The sequence below is a fragment of the Aulonocara sp. 'chitande type north' Nkhata Bay genome, linkage group LG7, assembly GCF_057382095.1.
Source record: "Aulonocara sp. 'chitande type north' Nkhata Bay isolate Kocher_YH1m ecotype deep benthic linkage group LG7, A_spYH_male_GT1.1, whole genome shotgun sequence".
Classification (NCBI taxonomy): Eukaryota; Metazoa; Chordata; class Actinopteri; order Cichliformes; family Cichlidae; genus Aulonocara; species Aulonocara sp. 'chitande type north' Nkhata Bay.
In genome coordinates this window covers 27349706-27359273 of record NC_141350.1, presented here as the reverse complement: position 1 = coordinate 27359273, position 9568 = coordinate 27349706, and positions in this window count along the sequence as shown.

Sequence of the window (9568 nt, the reverse complement as noted above, 5' to 3'; positions counted from 1 at the left end):
TTTTAACTAGTGTTGGACAGGGCGAGGCTCCGTGGAACACTGAAACATTCGAGCCCATCTCCACGGTGACGTCTGCTGGATAATGTGACCATCGCCACATTTTGATAATGCTGTTCTGTGAAACAACGACGCAAGCGTTTATCCTGTCTTCCTTATCTCACCGCAGCAGGTGATGTGCCAGAAAGTGATTGCCGTCCGCGGGAGCGCGCGCAGCTGCTTAAAGCTGCAGCGCCCGGATTACTTGCGTTGCCAGATACTTCCGTGCAACTGATATAACGTGTGTGTGTGTGTGTGTGTGTGTGTGTGTGTGTGTGTGTGTGTGTGTGTGTGTGTGTGTGTGTGTGTGTGTGTGTGTGTCCTAACTCGTGACAGAAACAATATTTCGGCTTCAAACTTGTTGGGTATCATCAAGAAGGGTTAAATGTGACACACAGGAGCCCAAACATTCCCTCAGAACTGCTGAATAACTTTTAAAAGAACATTAATACCGATAACATGTCATTTTCAACCTGTGCATAAAACGTCAAAAATGTTGTAATTCAAAAATAATACAAAACAAGGATAATGGCCAAATGGAAACAGGTGGGAGGAGATCTGCTTAAACAAATTAGGAACACTGAGTAATAGGAAAGAGAAAACAAGCGGTAATAAAAATGTCGATCCAATACAGCACTTATTAATTGAAACGAAAACCAAAAACGAATAACAATTACATCCAATTAAAGAAGAAACCACCAGTTAAAATAAACTAACAAATAGACCAGAAACAGGGGGTATAGCGGAAGCTCAACACCAGTAAACCATGGAACAACATATATATTAATTCTTTGCATACAGTAACTATGCTAACATGTTAGGAAACACAAAATAATTGAATAATCCTACAAACAAATTGCAATCAAAGCTGAACTCTAATGTTGTGAACAACACAGAAACGCACACAGCAACACGAACATAAATTAATGAATTAATAAACAAATAAACAACCAATAAATATTATAGGAGACAACGATACAAAACAAGAAACATTTCAAATCCCTAGAAAACCATTTCAAAAACATAACTTAACATAACCATTCTACCACTACTGTTCACATAAAGTAATAGATATCTATACGTATAGATATACATGAACACACATATGTACACACTAAATATACATATATATACATATACATACATATACTGTATACCTGCACGTCCATAAACATAGAAGGTGCAATGTGCATGAATTGTAACCATGGATGTCCACAAAGTCCAGTGAATTATGACATCGTGATTGAGTTATAGAGTCTAACTGCTGTTGGGATGAATTATCTGGGAAAGCGCTCCTTCCTGCAGCAAGGATGTTTCAGGAAGGAGCTGTGATAGTTGTCGAAATTGGTTCATATTTATCATAGTTTCATAACAGTTTTCATAATTATTTTCCCACTTTAGTTGTTACTCCTGTTCCATCTTTGCTGGCGTTTTGTTCATGTTTACCTGCCTTAATAAAACCACTTGCTTTTGGTTCTAGTCTCTGCTCTGTCTCCTCCATTGTATCCATTTGTGTCCTCGTTCTTGTTCAACACAAGCACTTACTGTGATTTTTCTAAAAATAAATATGATTCAAATTTTTTGAATAGCAAATGTTACTTCAAATAATGACTGCATTGTTATATATTTTATTCACAGTTTGCAGAGTGCATCTTAAAAGATGTTCCAGTAGAGTTTGAGAACTCTGCTTCAAGTATTGCAAGTCAGAGACAACAGATTGCAATATGTCTTCTTGAGAATACAGGTATCATTACAAATATAAATTAAATGGTAAAATACAGACTGTTATCTTGAATGTGTTTTTAATATTGTTCTTTTTTTGCTATAATCTTATTATGTAGTCTTGCAAACAGAGTTCATTATTGTTAAAAGTAAAGTATTTGCTTCTTGTATTTGAAGATGACCTGACTGACCTATGCCACTATTGTGGGAACCACGATGGTGACACTCAATGGATAAATGCTTTTGTTTTACATGTCCTCAGCCTATTCAGCTTAAAAAGATGATAAAAAAAATCATGAAACAAAATTTAATTTTAAAAATATCACAGACCACACATCATATGACTTATTGTAGTTGTAATGAATGGTGGACTGCTTTATGATCTGAGTATTTTGCAAGATTGTTATTTACATACTTATTTGTATAACACTTTTAACAAAATACTCGTGTTACCTTGTTTTGTCTAATTCATACTGGCTGCAACATTTACCCACGGTGGTACCACAGGAGCTGTGCCAAGAAGAGATAAGATAACTCTTCATTGCACAGTCATACATAGTACAATAGTACAATGAGATTGGAAAACTGTCCTATGTCGGCAATACATATAATACAACACGACACGATATGACACATCACAACGCAACACAAACAACACAACACAGTATATTAACTTAGTAATAAAAAAAAGAAGAAGTGTATGTGTATTGCACACTGTTATTATTGCACATTAATTATTATTGCACCTTGTCATAAATATAAATATTATTATTGTTATTGCTTTAAACATTGTTCCCCCCCCCCCAAAAAAAAGCCCCACAAGAGCAAAAAAAAAACCCATTTGTTTGTGAAGCATGCTGGTCAGAAAGTTAGGGACGCTGTCAATTTTTCTAGGGATTTGAAATGTTTCTTGTTTTGTATCGTTGTCTCCTATAATATTTATTGGTTGTTTATTTGTTTATTTATTCATTAATTTATGTTCGTGTTGCTGTGTGCGTTTCTGTGTTGTTCACAACATTAGAGTTCAGCTTTGATTGCAATTTGTTTGTAGGATTATTCAATTATTTTGTGTTTCCTAACATGTTAGCATAGTTACTGTATGCAAAGAATTAATATATATGTTGTTCCATGGTTTACTGGTGTTGAGCTTCCGCTATACCCCCTGTTTCTGGTCTATTTGTTAGTTTATTTTAACTGGTGGTTTCTTCTTTAATTGGATGTAATTGTTATTCGTTTTTGGTTTTCGTTTCAATTAATAAGTGCTGTATTGGATCGACATTTTTATTACCGCTTGTTTTCTCTTTCCTATTACTCAGTGTTCCTAATTTGTTTAAGCAGATCTCCTCCCACCTGTTTCCATTTGGCCATTATCCTTGTTTTGTATTATTTTTGAATTACAACATTTTTGAAATTTGAGGTTTTATACACTGTGCAATAAAGGCTTGATTTAAATTTGCAGCAAAATGTGTTGCATATAACCCTTGGGAATGATGTCCATAAAATTTGAAGCAGAAATATTATTTCAGTGACAGGATATAGGCGCCAATCACTTTTTGTCAGCTTGAAAATGACTATTATCGGTATTAATGTTCTTTTAAAAGTTATTCAGCAGTTCTAATGGACTGTTTGGGATATAATATGTAACATGTAGCCCTTCTGTATGATACCCAATGGGGCCAGTGCTGATGGGCAATCATAGCCAATCAGCAATCCCACTTCACAGTCTTGAAGTGGCTGCAGCTTGTTTGCCAGTTGCCTCAGATGTGGCCACTGAAGTGCGGTGTCCTTTGTAGGAATGTGAGACTTATCGACTGGGATGAAATCCCTTGTGTATGCCTGGCATAGCTGAACATGCGACTCACTATGGAGCCCACGAACTTGCAATCCACAAGCCACTTTGCTAGCTATGACTGTGTCTACTGCTGTCATTGTACTGAGCCTTAATTGCACTGGCTGAGTCTTCACATTTAGTGCAGAGACCAGATCTCCCAAGATGAAAGTTGAATCGCTCTGTGTGTCGAGCAGAGCATATGTGAGAATCTCACTGTGGGGGTCTTCTGCCAATGACACAAAAACTGGAACAATGCTAGACGTAGCTGAGGAGTATCTTGTCAATGTGTGTGACATGACATTGCGGACTTCCTTTGTCTCATTTCCTGCAGATGGTGAATCACTGTTTAACATTTCACTGGCTCCCTCAATTCTCTCTATGTGCAAGCAAGTTGGATGATTTCGACCACATATAGTGCATGTGTGCCTTCTTTTGCATTCTTTACTAGTGTGACCCTTTCTTAAACAGCCGAAGCAAAGATGGTTTTCACGAATGAAAGCTCTCTTTTCATCAGGAAGCCTTGTGGCAAAGGTTGGGCACTTGGCGACACCGTGTGTTTCATCGTTGCAGACGAAGCATGGTGGTCTTGGCTTTGAAATTAAGGTCCCTGGTTTACCTGCAGAGTGCTTAGCTTGAGCATTGGTGCTGAGTGCCTTGGTTCTCTTAGGAAGCCTTTCATCTGTTACTTTAGTGGTTAATAAGAAGGGAGAAGCAATGGGGTTGCAGGCTATTCTAGCTTCCCTTTGTAGAAATTTGGTGAAATGAGCAAATGGTGGATACTCTTGACATCTGTCTAGTTCATCCACAACAACGCAACCCCATCTGCGTACCAGCCATTCGGGTAGTTTTTTGAGAAGTTTATGATTTTCTTCACAATCATTTAGAATTGCCAGCCCTTTAACATGAGGGATGGCCTCGGCACAACTTTGAAGGAAATCTGAAAACTCTCTGAGGGCTACTGGGTCATTGGGAGCTATTTTTGGCCATTTCATCAGTTTATCCCTGAAAGCCTTTTGGACGACAAATGAACTTCCATACCTCTCCTGAAGAATCTCCCAGGCACCCTGATATGCATCTTCTGAGTTTCGATAGAAGAATCCTTCGACCGCCTTCCGTGCCTCACCTGCAAGATAACTTTTCAAGTACAACATTTTTTCGCCTGCGGGGAGGGGTTTGTGGCCAATCAATGCCATAAAGGATATCTTCCAGTCTATAAACTTTAAAGGGCTACCAGTGAACACTGTGGGTTCAGGTGCAGGCAGACGGTTGGAGACGAACAAGCTTACAAGCTCCTGTGTTAAGCTGACCTCCTGTTGCTTTTGCAAAATCTCAGGTGGTGCACACTGAGGTCGAAATGATTCAGCCTGTGGATTCAATGGATTCTGAGATTCAATGATTTGGCTATCAAGTTGTGATTTGTCATCTGCTTCATACTTAAGGCTTTCCAATCCATCGTAGTTGTTGTAAGCTCTCACTCTGGCTGCTGCTACTTTTACCTCATTTTCTGCCTGTAGCTGTTGCAGTTTAGTTCTCTCTTCCTCTAGCTTTGCTGTCATTTCTGCAATCATTTGTGCTTCCTTGATTTTCCACTCATGTTCTAAGCTACTCAACTTGGCTTGCTGTTCATGTATTCGTTGCATTGCCTTCGCCTGTTCTAGTTTAGCTGCAAGGTCAGCTTCGGCATCCACACGTTTGCTAGAAGTCGTAGAGGTGGCTCCAGAGTATGAATCTGAGCCCTTTGAATGCTCTGAAATAACTGTTTCTGTTTCAGTTTTCCCAAAAACAGATCCATACTCCTCCTTACTTAATATCATCCTTACACGCTCCTTCTCGAGCCTGTCATTAAAAGTCTTATCTATATCTTCTAGTCATTTACTAATGAGATCACAAATTTCTGTTGTTAGGGCAACACACGCATCCATTTTCTTGACAACATCTGGAGTAGAAGTATGATTACGTCGGATAGGCTCATACAGTTCATGCATTAATGCTTCTTTAGCCTTAATGTCCGTTTGTGTTCTAACAAGGTCTTCGTTTGAGCAGAAACCTTTCAGCTTTGTTCTAACTCCTCTTGCTAACTCCTTCCAGGACTCATATGCCTTGCTAAATGACCTTTCATTTTTCTTGGCTTCCTGTTCATGCATCTCCTGCCCCTTTTCTGTTAGTCTTCGCTCTCTGGAGCTGGACCTGGCCTCTTGTGCCTCTGTAGATTTGTCTATTTCTTCAACAGGGGACAACATTATTATTAATTTTATTTTTGGCTTGTTGCACCTGCCCTTTTAAGTGTATATATCTGAACTCAAATGGGTTGAGTGGTGGTTTCAAACTTATTAACACTCAACTTAGATATTTACACCTTTAACCTCACAGACTGGCAACAAAACCCAAATAATACTGATGATGCCCTCAAATCAGACAATTTGCCACTTAAGTTTTTACAGAAGTACAACTGATAGCATAAAGCCCAGATTCAGTCTTAGACATTCTGATGTAAGAAATGTGGGATATTCAGCATCACAACTTTACATGCTACTGTGTTAAATACAGAAGAGGTCTTTCTTTCTTGCATTACTTTAGACTGCCATGTTGAAGATCATTTGCTCACACAGCTTACAAGATGAAGGTGTGCATGACATTGTATTTATAATGTCCTTATTTTGAGTCCTTTACTGATCCAGCAGTCTCTGGATGATGCGATACACTCCTTTACTCACAGTTCGACGAAAGAATAAGATGAGTGTAGATGGCTGCAAGGCAGCGATGAGTTTTCACTGTAGCAGCCCTTGGCATCAAGAACGACAGAAGAGTCTCTAACGGGTGCAGCCATTTATTTCCTCACCACACACGGCTCATTCTCTGGACGTTGAGCACCGTGAAAACTATAAAATAAGAAAAAATTGATACCCGTACAGTACTTTTTGAACTATAACAATGAGCAATAACAACAATGAGCTTAAGTTAATTCAGGCAAGTTCAAACAAGTAATTCTGAGATATACAGTCACAGATTAAATAAAACAAAAGGGGTTACTTCAAACAGCATCAAGGGATTACACAGTTCAGTTAAATAAAATATAACAACAGATCACCTCTCACCACATACCTCAGTCCGCTTGCCAAGGGTGCAAAACTCCGGTAAACACTTAAACACTTTGGCCCGTTTCTCATGGGGTGCTGCTAGCTTGCATGACACACATGTCTAGCTAAAAAATAGCACATGGATGTAAGTAACGTAAATACAGAATAAAAAGGTTTTCAGATAGCTCACAATACAAACGCAGCAACATACCTTACATTAGAAACACACTTATCATACTTATCAAAGTATTATCGTAACTTACATGGACTTTGTACAACTTATTCCCAGTGTTGGGAAGGTTACTTTTAAAATGTATTCTATTACAGAATACAGAATACATGCCCCAGAATGTATTCTGTAACGTATTCCGTTACGTTACTCAATGACAGTAACGTATTCTGAATACTTTGGATTACTTAATATATTATCATGCTTTTTACAACAACGTGAATGTACTATTGCTGTGTGATTTATTACTATTACTGAAGGTCCGCGACTCCGAACTGTAGTAAAGGGACCTCTGACTAATACGGCGGGGTCCCTGTCGGCTCGTAGCTGAAAAATAGCTTTACTTTGTTGTGTGGGTCAACTTTTCTTGCGAGAGACAGAGAGAGGCGTTGAAAGGCTGCTCCAACGGAACTTATTGTTTTCGGAGGAGAACACGAACACGGTGTACAGTCGAGTCTTAATAGCTTACTTACAACTGGGCTCGTCAGGCACTCTTGGCTGAAGTGGTTATTATTATATTTACATGCTTCCAGCTCCCGTTTTTCCTCGATGACAACTCGTACCTTTCCACTCCCCTTTTTCTCCCTCCTCGCGCTCACAGACACATAACGTGTATGGCAGTCCATTCTCCCTGCAACACGGACTACACTGCCCATGATGCTACATTCTTTAGAGCTATGCTTGTAGCATTCTGCCTGTTAGCTTAGCACAACAACAACGAAAAGGCGCTCTCTCACCCAGGAAACACACAGTCGCAGAGAGAGAGAGAGCGTCGCCCTGTAACCATGGCAACCGTAAAGCTGCCGCCTGGAACAACAGAACGTAGCTGTCAAACAAACCCAAACAGTCCTGACCCGCGACAAAATGAAACAGGAAAGTACCGCAGTGTAATCCATTTATTTCAACAAAGTAACTGTATTCTGAATACCACCTTTTTAAACGGTAACTGTAACGGAATACAGTTACTCATATTTTGTATTTTAAATACGTAACGGCGGTACATGTATTCCGTTACTCCCCAACACTGCTTATTCCTGCCGCGACAGACTGCTCTATACGCGTTACGGGGCATGCCTCTGAGCACATCTGTCCTTAGTGCGACTGCGCATACAGTTCCGACAACCCTCGCAAGGATGACTTATGGTACAGATCAGCGGTTCATTACACCCAATAAGTTTGAAGCAGAAATATTGTTTCAGTGATAAGTTATAGGCGGCACTTTTTCGCACTAAAGTAAAAACCATCATCACTTCATGCGGAGACCCAGTAGCGGTTTTAGATACGGGCGGCATCGTGGTGGGGGGGGCATCACGGACATCGGCAAAAAAAAAAAAAAAAATTAAAAAATGCTTGTACTCATGCTGCCCCGACGTCAGCCAGCGCGTATTGGGAATGGCATAGGCACCGATCGGCTTTCTATCGCCCATTTGCTGGGAGTAAGGGCGCCCTTCGTTTGCCAGGTGCGCCTGCTGCTTGCGGCGCAGAGAGGAGAGGGCGGGGCGGCGGGGGATTCTCTGACCGGCTGGAGCAGCATCTAATAACCAACTCGCAAAGTAACACAAAATAAAAAGAAACCAACAAACACGAAAACACCAGACATCATGATACAGACTTATAATTTGCACCGATGTTTTTTCAAAATTCTATACACGAAAAGTGAGCGCGAGAGCCCTCGGTGCGCCTGCTGCTGAAGTCAAAGTAAACTTTATTGTCATCTCCGCTACATACAGTCCAGTATATAGAGCAGGGGTCCCCAATCCCAGTCCACGAGGGCCGGTGTCCCTGCACGGTTTAGATGTGTCCTTGATCCATCACAGCTGATTTAAATGGATAAATTACCTTCTCAACGTGTCTTCAGTTCTCCAGAGGCCTGGTAATGAACTAATCATGTGATTCAGGTGTGTTGACCCAGGGTGAGATCTAAAACCTGCAGGGACACCGGCCCTCGTGGACTGGGATTGGGGACCCCTGATATAGAGAGACGGACGACAAGGCTCCAGTTACAGCAGTGCAAGCAAACAAAAAATATATGTAAGAAGAGTAAGAAAATAAATATACACTTTAGGACCAGGGGTAAAGGGATCAATAACAATTTAAAATTTACAGTTTGATGATTTAAAGTCTCACACACAAGCCATCGAAGGGGGGCTTGCTGCTTCCAAATAGAGCACATTTCATTTATAATGTTGTAAATCCAAGCTCATTATGTATTCATGATTTGAATCCTGGGTTGTGTGAAATCTCAGAAATGCACCCTAGACAAAGTGAATCTGTGAACTAAGGTGTAGGTGTGTTAGATCATGTTGTGGTGATCCTTGGGTTGAGATGGGTGTTCATACTGGAGTGCAAAATTAAAACCAATGGAAGACGGACAAGAAAAGTTCAAAGCCATCAGGTCCTCAGTTTAGAAAAAGAGAAAAGAGGAGGAGGAGAAACGAGCAAAAGATGCAGGTAAGCAGATGTGTCATTGGATACTGGCAGGTCATCCTGAAACAATCAGAATCAGAATACTTTATTAATCCCTAAGGAAATTATGTGAGTTACAGAAGAAATGGTAAAAATAGCAACAGTAACAGACTAAACTCCAAACAGTACATTATGTTACAGATTTTAATATTAATAATTAGTCATTGTCAGTTGTTGTTTCGTACTGTTCTCATTGTATGACGAATT